Source organism: Pseudorca crassidens, chromosome 18 (genome assembly GCF_039906515.1).
Source record: "Pseudorca crassidens isolate mPseCra1 chromosome 18, mPseCra1.hap1, whole genome shotgun sequence".
NCBI classification, from domain to species: Eukaryota; Metazoa; Chordata; class Mammalia; order Artiodactyla; family Delphinidae; genus Pseudorca; species Pseudorca crassidens.
The window spans coordinates 62,939,312-62,958,536 of NC_090313.1; the positions used below are offsets into that span (position 1 = coordinate 62,939,312).

Genomic DNA, 19,225 nt, shown 5'->3' on the forward strand with positions numbered 1-19,225 from the left:
ATGTAAGCTTCTTGACAGCAGGTATTTTTTGCCTGTTTTCTTCTTTTCACTCATGTATCTCCAGTACTTGAAAAGTGCCTGACATGGCAGCTGCTCAGTAAATACTTGTTGAGTGAGAAAATATATGAAAGCTCTGTTAATCAAATAAGAGGATGAAAAAAGCTGGGCTAAAATGTTGAAAATGATTGAAGCTGGGTGGTGGGTCCATAAGAGTCTATTAGATGATTCTCTGTACTTTGTGTATGACTGAGAAATTTTATAATAAAAGTTAAAAAGAGACTAGACTGATGTAATAATTTGGAGATAACCAGACATTAAAAAAAATTCTTTGTATCCCTTTTTCTTACAGCTTAAATACAAAACATATACGATGTTTTGTATATACACTACAGTACTACTAGAGACTGGGGAAACTGTGGTCCCCAAAGGACACTTGTTTCTCTTTTAAGGGTTCTGAATGCAAGCAAGAATTTCAATAAAAATTAACAGAGCTGATCTGCCAACCGGCACTGTTCTTCTTTATCATCACCCTGTCATCATACACCCAAGGGGCTGAAAGGAACCTTGGAGTTGATTTGTCCACCTCCCTCGGAGGTTACTCAGGTAGCTGTCGGCATTGTCCGCTCCCTGTCAGCACTTCAGCAGCTCCCCTCCCTCAGGCCAGAGGTCACCATCCCCACTTCTAACTTCTCAGGGGACTCCTGATCCAGACACAGTCGTCCCTCCAGACTCTGCCTTCCTATCTTCCCTTTGAACCTCTGCCCAGATCACTTTCTGACCATCTTGGTTCTCCTCTTGACTCTCCCTTCTCATCTTGCCCCATTCAGGTGTGATGATCTGGTCACGGAATACACACCTTAGTCCTGATGTGACTCTGTGTGGGATGCAGCCTCTGGGAGCTGCCCGTGGTTCCTCATGACAGCTCTGGTTAGAGGGCTTCCCTCTGTAGGAAACCCTGTTCAGGCCCCCAGGGGTTGCTGGTCAGGAGTTTCCTCCTGGCCCCTTGCCCCTGGGAAGCACCATCTGATAAGCAGCGTAAAGAAACCCATTTTAATAGCTCTAAGGTAGGGTCAGTGGAAAGAGAACTCCATAGTCATACTCCTTGAGCCTTCGAGGTGGGAATCATGGAAACCCTGGAAAGCATTTGTGGTAACAGACGAGCTTATTTTAAATTTAATACAGTTGATCCTCATTATTCATAGGAGTTCTGTTCTGTAAAGTCACTTCGACCGCTGAATTAGTGAATACTGAATCATTGCTTTTAGGGGAAACATGAGGTTCAGTTCCTACCACTCTGTGGTCACATTTTTGTCATCGATCAATACAAAACCTTGTTTTAGGTGTGTTTCTGTTTAGATGATTTATTTAATATATTCATTAGCCACCAGCACTGTAACTGATGCCTGAATGACTTATCTAACAGGTCTGTCCTCTGGGAGGCACATCACAGCCTTCTCGCACCTAGAAACACTAGACGGCACTTCAGCTCTATGTTTGGGGTCATGTTAAACAGTGAAATTACGAATAAAAAGTACAACGGGGCTTCCCTGGTGGCGCAGTGGTTGACAGTCCGCCTGCCGGTGCAGGGGACACAGGTTCGTGCCCCGGTCCGGGAGGATCCCACATGCCGCGGAGCGGCTGGGCCCGTGAGCCATGGCCGCTGAGCCTGCGTGTCCCGAGCCTGTGCTCTGCAACGGGAGAGGCTACAACAGTGAGAGGCCCGCATACAGCAAAAAAAAAAAAAAAAAAAAAGCACAACGATGTGAAAAACGTGGAACTTAGTTGACCTTGAAAAGGATACTTGTTTATACCGTAAGAGTTGAAACAAGAAGGTAGAGTATTGTCTTGTTTGACCCCAGCTGGGAACGTGTGCACCAGGCGAATCAAAATTTTCACTGCCCCTCATGTCTTCAAATGACCATGAAAGTGCTGTTGAGTATTGCTTTGGGGCTTAACAAATAAATTTTAGCAAGTAGAGGAACTTGCAAATATGGAATCCGTGAAAAATGAGGATTGACTGTATATCCATGAAGCTTGCACAGTATGTCATTATGTTTAATAAAACAAAACATACAATTTACTACATGTATGCTACAAAATATTATATATAGTCATGCAAAATCATGGTTCTTCATTCCATATCTTTGATCCAGCAGATCCGAAATGAGAAAATTAGATTATAAGGTGAGCTGCAAATTTTTAAAATATGATCTCTTAAGCTTTAAACCTTTAGGCTATAGATATTGTTTATATATTTATATACATTTTATGTATATATTATATTACATTATGTCATGTCATATTTTGTCATTTGTATAGCTCACTATCTTATGTTTTTTTTGGCTGCATTGTATCTTCGTTGCTGCACATGGGCATTCTCTAGTTGCAGCGAGCAGGGGCTACTCTTCCTTGAGATGTGCGGGCTTTTTACTGCAGTGGCTTCTCTTGTTGCAGAGCACGAGCTCTAGGCATGCGGGCTTCAGTAGTTGCAGCACACAGGCTCACTAGTTGTGGTGCACGGGCTTAGTTGCTCCGCAGCATGTGGGATTTTCCCGGACCACATTGGCAAGTCCGTGTGCCCTGTGTTGGTAGGCGGATTCTTAACCACTGTGCCACCAGGGAAATCCCATAGCTCACTATCATAAAGTTTCCTTTATTGCAGTGGAAAAAGTTGAACTGAGATAATTTTCAGTGATTACCTGAAATATCATGTTTATACCTAAAGAATATATTAAAATCTATTTTTTATTGAGATATAGTTGATTTACAATATTACATTAGTTTCAGGTATATAACATAGTGATTTTTATAGATTATACTCCATTTAAAGTTATTATAAAAAAAAGTTATTATAAAATATTGACTATATTCCCTGTGTTTTACAGTATATCCTTGCAGCTTATTTATTTTATACACAATTTTTTTTCTCACTTTTATTTTATACATATTTATTTTATACATAGTACAATTTATACATATTTATTTTATACATAGTTGTTTGTACTGAACACTGTACATATTTATTTTGTACATAGCATAAAATACTATGTATAAAATATTTATGTTATACATAGTAGTTTGTACTGAACACTGTAAATCTAACCTGAAATATTTTAAAGTTTTTCTCCTTCATCTTGATGAAGAATTATCAGTAGGAGATATCTATGGTTATTGTCACTCCACAAAAATCATTTCCAAATTTATGTCTCTAATATCTTCAAATGGCAAAGAACTTTCACATTTAAAATATTATGAAGGCAAAGTTGCCTTAGCTTTAAGTGGAAAACTAACCATTCCAAGGGCAATGGTCATATGGAATATATTATTAGGAGCTTTCACTGAGAAGCAAAGGAGAGTTTTGTCTTGCTGGGTTAGCAAATCAAGGGATAGGAAATGGAGGTTTCAGACTAGGAAGGCATCCTTAACTCTGAGCATCTAGAGGTTTCCCAGATGTGTTTCTGCTTCCCCAGTCTTGGGAGTTAGCCTCTTGTAACTTCGTTATAGGGTGCTTATACCATTGTCACCTCATCTTCACGGATGCAACATGATGATGGAATTTGGGGGATGACTGGACGTTTTTCAATGCCTATTGATCACGAGAAGGGCACTTTTTAGGATTCACTGGTGCTTGATGCAGTGGTAGAAAAAGCTATCCAGGAAGATAAGTTAGAACAGTATATAATCTTTTACCCCCAGGATCCAAAATGTTCCTGCATACCACGCCAACAAGGCAGATAAAAGACAGTGTCCATCCAGATGCTAAGCGTAGGGAGAGATGTGATAAAACACGCCACAGGTAGCCCAGACATGGAGTGGGTAGACTCCCTGCAGGTGTGGGGTCCTTTAGCCTGTGGACTTTAACTTGGTCTTGGGATGTGTTACAGGAAGTATAGTCTAGTGGATTCAGTTGGAACCCTCTCACTGGAGTGCAGCGTTCCGTGTGGACTTGGTTTTACACAATGGAAAATGAGGAAGTGATTTATGAAACAGTTAAACCCAAGGAGTGTAGTTCTTAAAGTGTACACAGTCACCACAGAATAAAGAAACACAAGGGATGCTGGGACGAGGAGAAGGAAGCATGGAAATAAAACCGAGATTGGATTTGAGAGTCTGATTCATACCCAGTGGAGTTGTTTGGCCCATTGCAGACATTAATCACAGCACATGATTTCTCAATTGGGTGCTGGGCATGAAAAGTGCTGGGAGCTGAACCCAGTTCCCTCAGTGATACATCTTCTCTCAGTCCCCAGTGTGTGGTCAGGCTCACTGCTCACAAATTCCACCGAAAATAGTTTTTCTTTTTCACACTTAAAAATTCTTTCCAAACAAGTGTTTCCTTTTAACATTCCCAAAGCAGATGGACTTTTTGAGCTTCGTGTTGCTTCCAGCTCTGTCAGTGTCAGAGGCCTCAAATTAATTCCAACATCTCATTGCTGTTTTCCCTTAAGAAGTCCTGATGGTATTGTACTGACTTTGGGTTCAATCTGCTTATGCTTAGTGGAATGCCCATTAGACTAGCATTTCCACCACTTTGTCCCATCGGTCTTGGTCCAGGAAATGCTGTGATTAGCATGGGGGTCCTGATAGTCATTCTCTATCACCTTTACTTCAGCCCATTGGTTGTGAAACAGTTATACCTAGTTAAAAGAGGAAAGAAGTCAGATGGAGAGAAGAGGGGTGGGGCATTGGATATTATTAGAGCCTTGAAGAATGAAGGCCACAGAGTGAAAGCCATGGCATATTAAGTTGCTCAGCTTAGTAAAAGCCACAGGAAACAGCAGCAAATTGTTACAGAAAATTCTTTTGAGCTGTCCTCAGCCCATTCTCTCCTGCTTCTGTTGGTGATATTTGGACACACTGTGTCTCCACACACGTTCACACATGCCCTGCCCTGACTTCTGACTCGGTTTTATCCCTGGGCATTAGGTTCTAGGCCATCTTTATGTCTTTTGTGTGAAGGTTCATGCCTGATTGCTTTTTATCACCCAGTAAGGAAAAGACCCAACTAGGTGAGGCAGTGCCCACTCTCCCACCTTTTCTTCTCTATTGCATCATTTCATTTTATTTCTCTGTCTAGCACTTAATACTCTCTAGGGTACTCATTAGTTGACTGGTTTATTTTCCATCTCCCCCAACTAGAATGTAATTCTATGAAGGAACTCTGTCTTGTTCAATGTGATGTGATCTCTAGGACTAGAACTGTCTTTGGCACATAGGAGCCCCCAGGAAATATTTATTTACTCACTGACTATGAAATGATGAGAGAATAATCTTGCATCACGTGTTGTGAGTGTATGCAAGCATCCAGCAAAGTGACTGGCATGTAGCAGCAGTTCACAGTGACTCTCCCTTCCCCCATGCTCACTCTAAAACGCATGCTCAGTTACAAGCCCAAGGGTAATAGGATCACTGTATTGTTGACTCTACTTTTAACTCTTTTAGCTCTGTTTCTGACTTAGTTTCGGCCTTTGGCACAGGCCAGGAGGGCACAGTGAAAACAAATGCACCTGACTACTGGAAGTGGGGATCTTGGCTTGGGTTGCAATCTTGGTTTGAGCTCTGATTCACTGTGTGAACTGTGGGCAACCTACTTAACCTCTCTGATTCTGTTTCTTCATCCATAGAATGAAGAGGTTGGATAGATGATGCTTAAGGTCCCTTGCAGTTCTTGCCTTTTATAATGTCACCTCTTTACCTTTCTTTGAATGTGAGCACAGACCACTCTCTTCATACGAGAGTAAACATACTTACAAAGTGTTCTGCAACCTTTAGGGAAATGCTGAAAACACTCAAAGTGTAGTATCACTATGAATATGCACCACTCTCCTCTTTGTTTCATCAAAGATCGCAGATCACACGTTTCTCTGCCATGTACTTTAGGAGTCTTTGTACTTGAAGTGGATTTAACAAATCACCCTTTATATTTGCATAGCATTTTCATTTGAGGATATCAGTATTTATTTACAATCTGTCATGAAGTGCTATTATTTTTTTAAAATAAATTTATTTATTTATGGCTGAGTTGGGTCTTTGTTGCTGTGCACAGGCTTTTCTCTAGTTGCAGCAGGGGCTACTCTTCATTGCGATGTGTGGGCTTCTCATTGCGGTGGCTTCTCTTGTTGCAGAGCACGGGCTCTAGGCATGCAGGCTTCAGTAGTTGTGGTGCACAGGCTTAATTGTTCTGCAGCATGTGGGATCTTCCCAGACTAGGGCTCAAACCTGTGTCCCCTGCATTGGCAGGTGGATTCTTAACCACTGCGCCACAGGGGAAGCCCAGTGCTATTGTTTTTAAAGAAGTGAAAGGATGAACTGTTTGAACTCTTAAGGGTCATCTATATGTTTGATTCTGTCAGTGCTACATGTTAGAAGTCCAGAGTTACAAAATACATTTTGTTATCATTAATGCACTACATAATCCCATCATAAGAACCTACTTATTACCTGAGTTAAGAGTATCACTTGCCAAAATGTTACCCCACCTGTAACTGGGTCTTGAGTGTGCTTCCTGAGACCTTTATTTACTCTTCAATCTATTGCAATTTGAACCCTCCTCCTTGGTTCTCTGAGCCTGCTCTTGCTTTGTAGTAGGTGCTACCATCTACAATCCAAATGTATATGGTCATTTGTTAATCTGTATCTTATTTGATGGTTCCATGGCAGGTTTCCCCGTGCCCTCTTACTATGTCCTATCTCGTTCTTGCCCTGAATCCTACATCCATGCTTTGTACACCCTCTTCTCTGACTGGAGTGTTCCCAACCTCACCCACCTGGCAAACTCATGCTCATTTTTGAAGATGTGGCTCAAACATCTCATCCTCTTTGAAGCCTTTCTGACCTACTCTCCCTATTCTGGGAAGAACTGGCATTTCTGTTCTTTGTACCAGCATTATGACAATACATACCAAAATTAGAGTATTTATTCTATATTACATTTTTTTTTTTTTTTTTGCAGTACGCGGGCCTCTCACTGTTGTGGCCTCTCCTGTTGTGGAGCACAGGCTCCGGACGCACAGGCTTAGCGGCCATGGCTCACGGGCCCAGCCGCTCCGCGGCATGTGGGATCTTCCCGGACCGGGGCACGAACCCGTGTCCCCTGCATCGGCAGGCGGACTCTCAACCACCGTGCCACCAGGGAAGCCCTCTATATTACAATTTTTTGCATGTCTGTATCACTTACTGAGAATTCATTGTAGATAAGAATTTGTCTTTTTAAGTTTTTATATTCTTAGGCATAGTCTAGTGCTTTCATTAAATGTCTGTTGAATGAATGAAGGAATGAATGAATATATAGGATTTAATTTCTGGCCCCAACATCAAAGTTATAAAGGATTTTGATCTGTATATATGAAATACTCTTTGAAATGGCTTTCTGGGTAGTAATAGGATTGAAAGGTAAGTTCAGAGGATTTTATGAATCCTATGAAGGATGTTGTAGTTAAGGCATGAATCAAGTTGTGTTTTAGTTTAAATTAATTCATCCAATTAAGGGATGTTAATTAGATCAACCTGCTAGCAAGGGGATTAGAACTGGTATTATGATGACTGGTTTCTTCTCCATAAAATGTAGCTTGCATAGTCTCTGGACACACTAATGAAGTGAAATTTGTGCAGCAGTCTGTGAATTGATTCAACTGGCAAAACTTCAAATATGTTTAAAAAATATGGCTCTCATAACTTTTTACTGCTTTATAATTTTTAATTGAAAAAATGATTTAATATCCAAACTAAAGAAAAACTTAATAGAGAAATCAAATCACTGATATATCTGTCATCCTAACCAACAGATATTTTAATTGTTCCATGTTACCTTCCCATACATGCTTATTTTCAGATAGTTGTAATCATGGGATGTTTTTGTTTTCCTACAGACTCTCTATATATGATCATCTAAAATGGATATATAACAATATTTACCAAGAGATATTTTACAAATGCTAGTTTCTTTAGCTAGAAAAATTTAGCTAGCTAAAATCTCTAGATTTTAGCCAACGTCACTTTAGGGAAAAGAAAACATCTCTGAGATCAAATAAGTTTGGAAAGCTGTAAAAGTAAACACATTCCTTTACTGTAGGATTTTCCAAAGCCTATAATATTGTCATAGGATTTAATAAAAAAGAGGATAGTATAACTCATTTTCTTCAAATTAATTTTAACATGAAACTATAAAAAAATACACAATAAAACATCTGTTCCACAGGTAAGTGCTTAGAACACACTTTGGAAATCAGTGATGGGTAGTATTCTGTGGTGTTGCTATAACCTAATTTACTAACCCATTCTTCTACTGTTGGACAAAGGTATTCAATCACACTTGTGATAAAGCCCAAGATCCTTAACATGGCCTACAAACACATATGATCTGGTCCCCCTTGGTTCATCTTCGACCACTCTTCCACTTGACCACTGTGCTGCTCCCACTCTGGTTTCGTTCAGTCCTTCCAACTCACTAAGCTCTTTCCCATTGCAGGTAGGGCTTTTTTACATGCTGCTTTTTGACTTTTATATGTAATAGCACATTTATCCTATTTCCTTTCATTGAGTCATTTATTAATTTACTACCCATTTTTCAGGAAATATAATTAGTAAGAAAGAAATATAGCACTATTGGTTTCATCGTCAACAAGCACTATGTTGCATGACATTTCCCTGTCTTTTCAGGAACATCCAATCATGTTTCACTGTTATGGGTGTTCGCCTAGCAAAACCAAAAGAGAAAGGCACATAACAGATCACAATGCCAAATAACAGTGAATTTCAGACCATTTATTTTATTCCCTTGGTTGATAAGATTGTTAGCTCTTTTCTTTCAGGGATTTTCAGAATATATGTTTCACATTGTCACACATCGTAGCTCATGAGGACTTTGCTCAAGAGTGTGACAAGGAAGTGGCAATTTGCTGTCTTCCACTCTCTCGAAGGCCTGTGGTGCTCTAAAGGAAGTGAGGGATGACTGTTGACCTACTTAACACAGCCTCCCAAGAATGCAAAATGAAACCTGGGGTACACACATGCTCCTCTGTATTTTGCTTCTAGTCTGTAATTTTATCATTAAATAGGATGAAAGCATAGAAGAAATATTTATCAAAAGTATGACCCCCCAAAGCATAGAATGAGGTTTTGGTCCAACCCGTTGATTTTACAGAGGAGCAAGGCAGATCCTGAGCTTGGGCCACTGCACAACTTCAGAAGGTGCCATTCACGTAGAGTGTGATGTGAATGAGGCTTCTGGAGTTGTTCAACTTGGCAGCCCCGTTCAGAGAAGTTAAGAGACTTGCCTGAGGTCACTTTGTGGTCTCAGGCTGTCACTCTTATATGTTTGATGATAGAATCAAGAATTAAACATTTTTGACAGGCTTGAGAGATGGTGAAATTAATGTAAAGCAAAAAAGTGTAAACTATCCAATTTAGGTTTTGAAATCAATTGACCCAGTCCAAGCTGTGGAAAACCTGACTTGAAGGTATTTAAATTGGAAAGGTCTTAGACAGAGTTAGTTAACTAACCACAAGCACTGTGTTAGGCAACCCAAAGGCTGTAGCTGTGAAATGGTCTCGTGGAATCCTAGGCTGAAGTAGTAGAGATAGAGCATACTAAACTCCCAAATTGGTCAGAACACAACAGAAATATTGTGCTCAGTTCTAGGCGTCATATTTTTTAAAAAGTTATATTGAAATACAGTTGATTTACAATGTTGTATTATTTTCAGGTGTATAGCAAAGTGATTCAGATATATATATATATATATATATATATATATATATATTCTTTTTAAGATTCTTTTCCATTATAGGTTACTACAAGATACTGAGTATATAGAAGTCATATTTTTAAAATTGATACTAACAAATCTCTGATCCCCAAGTCACATGCCTGGTACCTAATAGCAACTCAGTATTCAGCTAGGCTCTTGCTGAATCAACTATGCTGTATGCAAAGCACCTGGCATATAGTAGGTGCTCAGTAATGTTAGGTCTTCCTTATCTTCTTTGCAAGGAGGGCAATCAGAATGCTATAGGTCCTGGTAAACATGCTGACTAAAGACCCTTTCAAGAGGTTGGGAGTTATTTCTGAGTCTTTGAGTCTTCAAAAACTGAGAGCTTGATTCCCTACTTTTACAATGTTTGTTGTGATTCCTTACAGACATATAGATTTGTTATTATTAAGACTTCATTGGATTTGTAGAAATGTCAACCAGTCAGACTTCCCCCCCTCCCTCCCGTCTTTCCACATTTATTGAGGGCACAGGCAATGCGCTAGTCTCTACGTATTCAAAACTTAATACTTTATGATTTCTTTGAAAGGACTTACTGTGAAGGGAAGTAGATAGACATGAAAACAAATAAATTACAATATAGTGTGATGGTTGTAGCAATAGAAGTATGTAGAGGACATAGATATAGCAATTCAATTCAATAAATACTGGCTTTGAGGATCTTCTATGTACCAGGCACTGGTGTTAAGTCCTGGGAGATACAGATAAAACAAGGCACACACATCTCTTGTGAAGATTAAATAAGTAACTACATGAGTGTAAGTATTTTGAAAGGGGAGGCACAGGCCACCATAAGAGTGAGAGTCAGGAGAGGAGAAAGGGTTTGAGCTGAGGCTGAGTGAAGGATATGAGTTCACCAAGCATGAAGAGAGGGGAAGAATGGTCCAGGTAAATATCACAGATGAGCTGAGTGTTGTTGGATTTTCCCTGAAACTTAGTATCTTTCGTAATAGGCAATATTCTTTTGCAAAAGTCAAGTGTGATAATCATTTCAAGTTGCTTTCATATTTGCTGGAAAGAAATAACCCAAGAAGCACACACACTTAGCAAACTTGGAAAGCCATATTTGTTCTTGCGGTGTTGGCCTTACTTCTAGGCAGAATACAAGGTCTTGTCTGTTGGTGTGAATGAAAAGACTTGGAGCAGATCCTCCATTCTTATATGGAGACTCATTTCTTAGGACAGCAATTTCTCTCAAGGGCCTCTTACAAAACTTGCCTACCATAAGAAGATATAAAACATTTACGGGAGTGAGTGCAACAGATTACTTTTTGAAGAAAGAGAAAGGGGAAGATGGGCAAAAAACTTGTTGGAGTGGGGAAAGTGAACAGAAATTAAGAATAATGAAGATGTTTAAAGGTGTTGTGAGGTCCATAGAAAGGGGAGGTCTTGGAGGTGGATGGCAAGGTCTTCCAGACTCAAACTGTCTAGAGCTGACCTTGAGGGTTGGGTTAAAAGAAAATATTGAAAACTTAAACGATTTGCACCAATCCTTTGAATGTAGGAATAGTCTTTGAGGAAGTACGAGTGGAAGATCTTCCTTGCAACACGTACTCAATGAGACTTCTCTGGCCACCCTCACCTGGATGGGATTAATCACCTTTTCTTCTGTACTTTGTATATATCTCTATATTTGCAGATATTGCATAATGTATTACTTTTTTTTTTACATGTCCTTATCTCTTATCCTTCTCTGAACTACTTATTCAGACTTATTCTCTCAGGATTCTCAGCACCCAGATCAATAGCTGAGATTTGGCACCTTTCTGTTTTTTTTGGATGAATTAATGAAGAATTTTGAAGGAATGGAAAAGTGAAGAATGACTTTGATAGAAATTATATTGGGTTGGCCAAAATGTTTGTTCTTTTCTTCCTGTAACATGGCTCTAGTAGCACTTAGTTGTCTTTAACTTCATTCAAAACAATTTTGTTAGATTGTATTGTGACAGCTGTCATATCAGCATGCATTTAAAAAAAAACTCATCAAAATTGGTGAATTTTTATGTAGCCATTTTAATATTGAAGATGGAAGAAAAAGGCAACATTTTCAGCATATTATACTTTATTATTTCAAGAACAGGTAAAAACACAACTGAAATGCAAAAAAAAAAGATTCGTGCAGTGTATGGAGAAGGTGCTGTGACTGAGCGAACGTGTCAAAAGTGGTTTGCGAAGTTTCTTGCTGGAGATTTCTCACTGGACGATGCTCCATGGTCAGGTAGACCAGTTGAAGTTGATAGCGATCAAATCGAGACATTAATGGAGAACAATCAATGTTATACCACGAGGGAGATAGCCGATATACTCAAAATATCCAAATCAAGCATTGAAAATCATTTGCACCAGCTTGGTTATGTTCATCACTTTGATGTTTGGGTTCCACAAAAGTAAAGAGAAAAAAACCTTCTTGACCATATTTCTCCATATGATTCTATACTGAAACGTAACAAAAACATTCCGTTTTTAAAACAAATTATGACAGGGGATGAAAAGTGGATACTGTACAATAATGTGGAATGGAAGAGATCGTGGGGCAAGCAAAATGAACCACCATCAACCATACCAAAGGCCGGTCTTCATCCAAAGAAGGTGATGTTGTGTGTATGGTGGAATTGGAAGGGAGTCCTCTATTATGAGCTCCTTCCGGAAAACCAAACGATTAATTCCAAGTACTGCTCCCAATTAGATCAACTGAAAGCAGCACTTGATGAAAAGCGTCTGGAATTAGTCAACAGAAAATTCATAATCTTCCATGAGGATAATGCCAGACCGCATGTTTCTTTGATGACCAGGCAAAAACTGTTACAGCTTGGCTGGGAAGTTCTGATTCATCCACCACTTTCACCAGACATGGCACCTTCAGATTTCCATTTATTTCAGTCTTTACAAAATTCTCTTAATGGAAAAAATTTCAGTTCCCTGGAAGACTGTAAAAGGCACCTGGAACAGTTCTTGGCTCAAAAAGATAAAAAGTTTTGGGAAGAAGGAATTATGAAGTTGCCTGAAAAATGGGAGAAGGTAGTGGGACAAAAGGGTGAATACGTTGTTCAATAAAGTTCTTGGTGAAAATGAAAAATGTGTCTTTTACTTAAAAACCGAAGGAACCTTTTGGCCAACCCAATACAAAAGATAAAAATGTTGCGGAGAAAAGACAGGGAAAGAAGTGTTAAGTAAGAAAAGCTGTGATAGCATCTAAAGGGGCCTGACCCAGTTTGGGACATCAGAGGAAGTTCCCTGAGGAAGTTATATTGAGTTGAGGTCTGAAAGATAAACAGGCATTAACTAAAAAAAAGGGGAAGCTTGAGGGAGCAACCTAGGCAAGGCTACTGGGTGGTGATGGAGATGACTTAAGAGATAGATAGCAGGTAAAGTCAATAGGGCTTTATTATTTCAGTAGACAAATATTTTATTCCAGACATACCTCTAGCTCTGGAGGCATGATGGTGAATGAGAGAGATTTCAGCTCTCAAAGGGCTTACATTGTAGTGGAGGGAGACAGATCACAAACACGCATGCAAACAGATCATTTGTTGATGGTGCCCGAGAGGGAATTGACAAGAATGCCCTCAGGGCTCTAGGTTGGGCAACTGGATGGATGCTGGTGCCATTCACCAAGACAAGGAATGCTGAGGGAGGACCAGACTTGTCTGGGAAGAGCATGGGTTCAGTTTTGGACGTGCTCTTTGAAATGCCTTCGAGATGAACAAGTGGGTGTCAAGTAGTCAGTTGTAAATACATGTGGGTTTGAATTTCAGCATTGCTGGGTCTGAGATAAACATTTTGCAGTCTGTAATGTATATATGGTAATTAAAGCCACAGGAGTGGATAGAACTGCCCTTATGGCCACACAAGCCACGCACTGTACAACTTGAGGGGGAACCAGTTACATAGACCATGGTGTGCATAGTGTCTCCTGGAATTGCGCAGAGTGGTGGCCATTGAAGACCTAGGGAAGGAATATGGGGTGAGAAGGAGGGTGACCTTTTAGGATCAAATATTGAGTAACTTCAACATTTAAAGGCCAGGCAGAAAGGAAGGAGCTATTAAGAGAAAGTGAGGAGGAACGGTAAAGAGCCGAGAGGAAAACCTGGAGAGTGATGTCAGTGAAACCAAAGGAAGAGAAGTCTTCAAGGGAGCAGTGGTCACTATGTTCAACTGCTGCTGAGAAATCTAGTAAGACAAGGTCTGGACATATGGTCATCTCAGGTCTTGTTGGCCTTACTGAAAGCTGTTTTGGTGGAGTTATAGGGTGGAATAATAAGGCCCCACAACTGATGTGTCCTAGCTTGTGACACTTGGAAAAATGTCCTCACCCAGTCATACAGGATGAGCCCCAAGTTGGAGTGATTCACTTCAGAGAGAGCTGGTAACTTTGCAAGAACCCTAATTTGGAGGTGTTGGGTTTGGTAGTGGTTAGGTTTCTGAGCAGTAGTTTTTCTTCTTCCTCTTCCTCTGCCATTTTATTGTCAGGAATATGACATTGATTACAATGGCAGTGTCTGAGGTGATGACAAGAGAGTGTTTTTGGAAAAGGGGCTGGAATTTCCAGCACACACATTGAGTTGATTCTACTGTTATATTTGAACAGCACTAATAAATTGGGAAAGCATGGTGCAGACCACACACGACTTTTGGAAAGTCTTCCACTGATGTAAGGAGCATATTCCTTAAACCCTTTTGTTTAAATATATACCACGGTTGCCCAGTCCATCCATTGCTCTTTAAGGGGTATCAATCTTCTGATCAACTTGCAGCTTATGATGTTTCTCAGCCTCTTCAATAGAAACACATGCAAAACCAGTGTTCTCTACGTGGGAATTAGTTTGGGGGAAGAGTCTAGAGAGCTCAGTGACTTTAAGACACGGTTGTTGGGACTGGCAGGTCCCCCCTCTTTCTCTTGTCCTCAAGGTTTCTGTGTATCGCGTCTACCCAAGGATCTGCTCTCTGAATGTACAGCATGGAGCTGCCCTCCAAAGTGCTCTTCAGAAAGAGCCCCAAGAATTGGGATTTATGCAGGTTCAGAAAAGGATCTTTCGAGTCCATTTTCAAAGACATTTCCCAAGAAATTAAAGAATCTCTTATCGAAAAAAATGGTTTTGCTGTTTATGTAGGCTTGAGATAGACCATTGTCAAAATTCAGTGCATGTTGCAATGTAATTCACTGGAAGGAAAATATGCTAGCAACATCATTTCTAAGCAGGGAGCCTGGCACTAATTATTGGCTTCTTCTTAATGCCTGTACTTGCCAGATCTAACATGTTTTAACCTTATACAGCATAGCTGTGACCCTGAGTGTTACTCTCATTCACACAAAACTTGTGAACTCAGGAATTCACCACTAAGTACAGCCAAACCATATTAAAAGAGTGGACATATATTCACTTTTCTAATGTAACTCTGCACACACAAAGAATTGATAACCTGAAAAAGTAAAGAATATATAAAAATGGTAATGTGAAACAAAAAATTCAAGCTAAGGGAGGGTGTTGTTTTGTTGTTCAAAAGTAGAGAGTCAACAGAATATTTAATTTCACCTATAGGTTCACTGGAAGCAGCTCTGCCCTTCTAGCACTCCTTCAGTTTGCAATGAATTCGTGTTTAGAACAGACTTGGGGGATGGGACCCTCTCTGATTCTTTGAGAACAACTGGGAAGCTAATGAAAAGAGATCGGTCTTGTCTTGAGGAGTCCTATTGACAATATGCCTAATAGAATAAAGGTCAACCTATATTTATTTTTCAGTCCCCGAATATTTCCATCGTTCTGGAGTGTGCATAGGAATTGCATTCTTTATTTTTGGAATGAAAATCTCTCAAGAGGTAAGTATTATTCTTTCAAAGAAAATACCACAGCCACCAGCACGGTGGACTCTTATTCTTGTTCTCACTATTACTTTTACCACTTGCTTCTCTTGTATTCTCTGTTTGAATGGTCAAATGTCAAGTATTGCAAGAGTTTCTGGGCAGGAAGCCTTAGTCTGCTAAGTCAGTGACAGGCATGCTGTCAGTCAGCTGAACCTGGGACAACTGTTACTGGTTTCTGCTGTTGTAGTGCCTTGGAGATGACATCCCAGTGATAACTCTAAAAACTGTCACAACCATTTGAAGTCTTTCAAACACTGATATTGTCATCAAGGCATTCACTGACCTGCACGTTTGGAACAATCAAGAGATTTTTAAAGCAATGTTGCATATATACAATGTTGAGAAGTTAAAGAAGCAAAGAAGGAAGGCCCATTCAATATTAAAAAAATTTTAAAATAAAAGTGATACTTGCTTATTGCAGACAACTCGGAAAAGACCATTTAATAGTAAGAGGAAAATGTTCCTTTTATGGAGACTATGTCTTTTATCATCTGCATGTATTCTTGGGGACTTGACTTCATGTTGATATAGGGCAACAGTATCTCACACCACTGCCCTCTCTGCTTTGCACCTCTGCTCCAGTTTTCTTTCCTTTCACAACATGATAAACAAAACCACATGTTATTTGTGTGGTCAAGTTAAAGGAAAGAACATCTCACCAAAATAAAAGAACTACAAGTGAAATATAATAAACCCAGTCTTATTACAGTTTTTCTTTTCTAAGTTTTTCATACAAGCTTGAAATAGTCAATATGAACCTGTGGTCATATCTCTAGCCATCTATTCTCTCTGTGGGCTGCCTCCAAGGCTGGCTTTCAATCCACTGGAGAACGTTTATCCCAAACGACAGGAGTTTTGATGTTTCAAGTTCCTTTTCAACTTCAGCTTGGCTTTATTGACGTTGAATATATTTCTTCACTGTGTTTGCACTGGTACTAGAGCTGTCTGTGTGAACAGATTTGACCAGGTTGTGGATTATGCATTATTCATTCTTCACAATTTCTCTTGACAGCCATTTTTTCTTCCTCAATCCAGTTTATAGAATGCAGGTGTACCCAACAACATCCCACGTCCTCAGATATATTTAAATCCCTCCTGTGTTACACACGTACACACACACACACACATACACATACACACATACACGTAAAGGGCCTTACAAGAGCCCTTTAGCTAATAGTTCTCATGTTTCCTTCTTGGAGTGTGATAGGATAAAGGTTATTAATATAAGAACACTTCTAGTTTTTAAACTTGTCTCCCTTCCTGAGCAGGCCTGGGAGAAGGAAGGTGAACTGCCAAGGGGGTCCTGGGAGCAAGGTGCTGGAAGAGCATTTGGGGTAAAATATTAGGGAGAGATCTGTGGTGACCTAAATGGGAAGGAAATCTAAAATAGAGTGGAGATATATATAACTGATTCGCTTTGCTGTATAGCAGAAACTAACACAACATTGTGAAGCAACTGTATGCCAATTAAAAAAAAGTGTTGGGGGCTTCCCTGGTGGCGCAGTGGTTGAGAATCTGCCTGCTAATGCAGGGGACACGGGTTCGAGCCCTGGTCTGGGAGGATCCCACATGCTGCGGAGCAACTAGGCCCGTGAGCCACAACTACTGAGCCTGTGCACCTCAACAAGAGAGGCCGCGATAGTGAGAGGCCCGCGCACCGCAATGAAGAGTAGCCCCCGCTTGCCACAACTAGAGAAAGCCCTCGCACAGAAATGAAGACCCAACACAGCAAAAATAAATTAATTAATTAATAAACTCCTACCCCCAACATCTTCTTAAAAAAAAAAAAAGTGTTAGGGAGAGAGGTTTGGAAGCAGTTTAATATGTGAAGACAATAGAGGGAGAAGGAAGAAGGTGAAGTATAAATGTCATGTCATTCATGTTTTATGTCATTCATGATGCTTGCATTATTCATGATGTTTGCATTATTTTCAAATTATTTTTGCTTGCATGAATTGGGATTCAGACACAAGGATGGTAGTCTTATAAGCCTTACAGAGATATATGTTGTATCTGCCCTTGATGTTCATTTTAACCACATTGCGTTGTATAAATGCCTGTTATGGTGCTGGTGGGAATGAGTGGGGTGGAAGGCTCACATGGCCCATGGCTTGAACTTTCATCCTCAAGTCTCCACCACAGACCCTGGAACTGTCCCTCCTTGATTACTCTCATGCTCTGGGCTGTGCCCCCTGCAGAATTCCATAGAATTGTGCTAGTGCCATGAGAATAATACTGAAGCACATTTCCCAACCCTCCAAGTTATGTGCTGAGAGTAACACCTGACCACTGTGTGAGTGGAGGGGAACCATCTCCTGACTATATGTTTCCATGTTTTGAGTGGCCTGTTGCAGATTCAGCTTCCCTGACATAAGGGCTGGAACCAAGCTCTTGAAATGCTCTCATTAAAGTAGGCAGCATTCTTGCTTTGCTGGAGTCCATAGCCAACCCCTAAACTGTGACCCAAGGTGGCCCCCAAATAAAGCATACCCCAGACATTCCTGTTGATTCTTAGGTCACTCTTTGCTGTCACCATCAAGATTCCAGAGGATCCAGTGACTTAGGTGGCAGTCTTTTCCATCTTCACATCCTTTACAGTGACTCTCGCTTCCCTCTCTACCACGTCCATTTGCTGCAGCATGCTTGCTTAGCTGTTTAGTGGAAGAAATTGTGAGATTTTCTCTGGTTGCTTGCAATATCTAGATGATTGACATATGGCCCCCGACTTAAAGTGGTTAAACATATGAGTTTTTTGATGTTACTAGGGTGTGAAAGTGATGTGCATTTAGTGGAAACTGTACTTCAAATTCTGAATGTTGATCTTTTCCCCGGCTAGTGATATGTGGTATGACACCCACTCATGATGCTGGGCGGTGGCAGCGAGCCACAGCTCCAAGTCAGCCACATAATCATGAGGGTGAACAACTGATATACTTACAGCCATTCTGTACCCATACAACCATTCTATTTTTCGCTTTCAGTATAGTATTCAATAAATTACACGAAATATTCAACACTTAATTATAATATAGGCTTTGTGTAAGATGATTTTGCCCATCTGTAGGCTAAAGTAAGTGTTCTGAGCACATTTAAGTTAGGCTAGGCTAAGCTAGGATGTTCCGTAAGTTAGGTGCATTAAATCCATTTGACTTATGATATTTTCAACTTATGATAGGTATATTGGGATGTAACCCCATCATAAGTTGAGGAAGATCTGTATATATATATCTGTATATAAATATCTCTGCATGAAGACATATATATATATATATATACATATATATATATGCGCACCCACACTCATATTTTTTTTGGTGTATGGAGTGGGAAGAGATGTTATATATATATATTCATATATGTGTCGATATATTTGGTATTTTATATATCAAAATATTTAAATATTTATATGTATTATTATATTCATACATAAATTTTCTTATGTTTTCTTTCCTATTTTCTTTGTTTTTACTTTCTAGGAGACTTCTTGAATTTTAACTTCTAGACCTTTTAATGGGTTTTCCATTTTTGCTATCACATTTTTTTTAAACTTTATTTTTATAATTAATTAAAAAAATTAGGGCTTCCGTGG

At 39.8% G+C, this 19,225-nt stretch overlaps 1 protein-coding gene across 1 annotated transcript in view; it reads left to right on the top strand.

Annotated features, from left to right (window-relative positions):
• Positions 1-19,225, top strand: part of LOC137210905 (uncharacterized) — a 719,095-nt gene that overhangs the window by 91,583 nt on the left and 608,287 nt on the right. Inside the window, exon 3 of the mRNA XM_067712973.1 lies at positions 15,512-15,588. The gene's annotated coding sequence lies outside the window, so the exon portion shown is untranslated. The remainder of the gene's footprint in view (positions 1-15,511; positions 15,589-19,225) is intronic.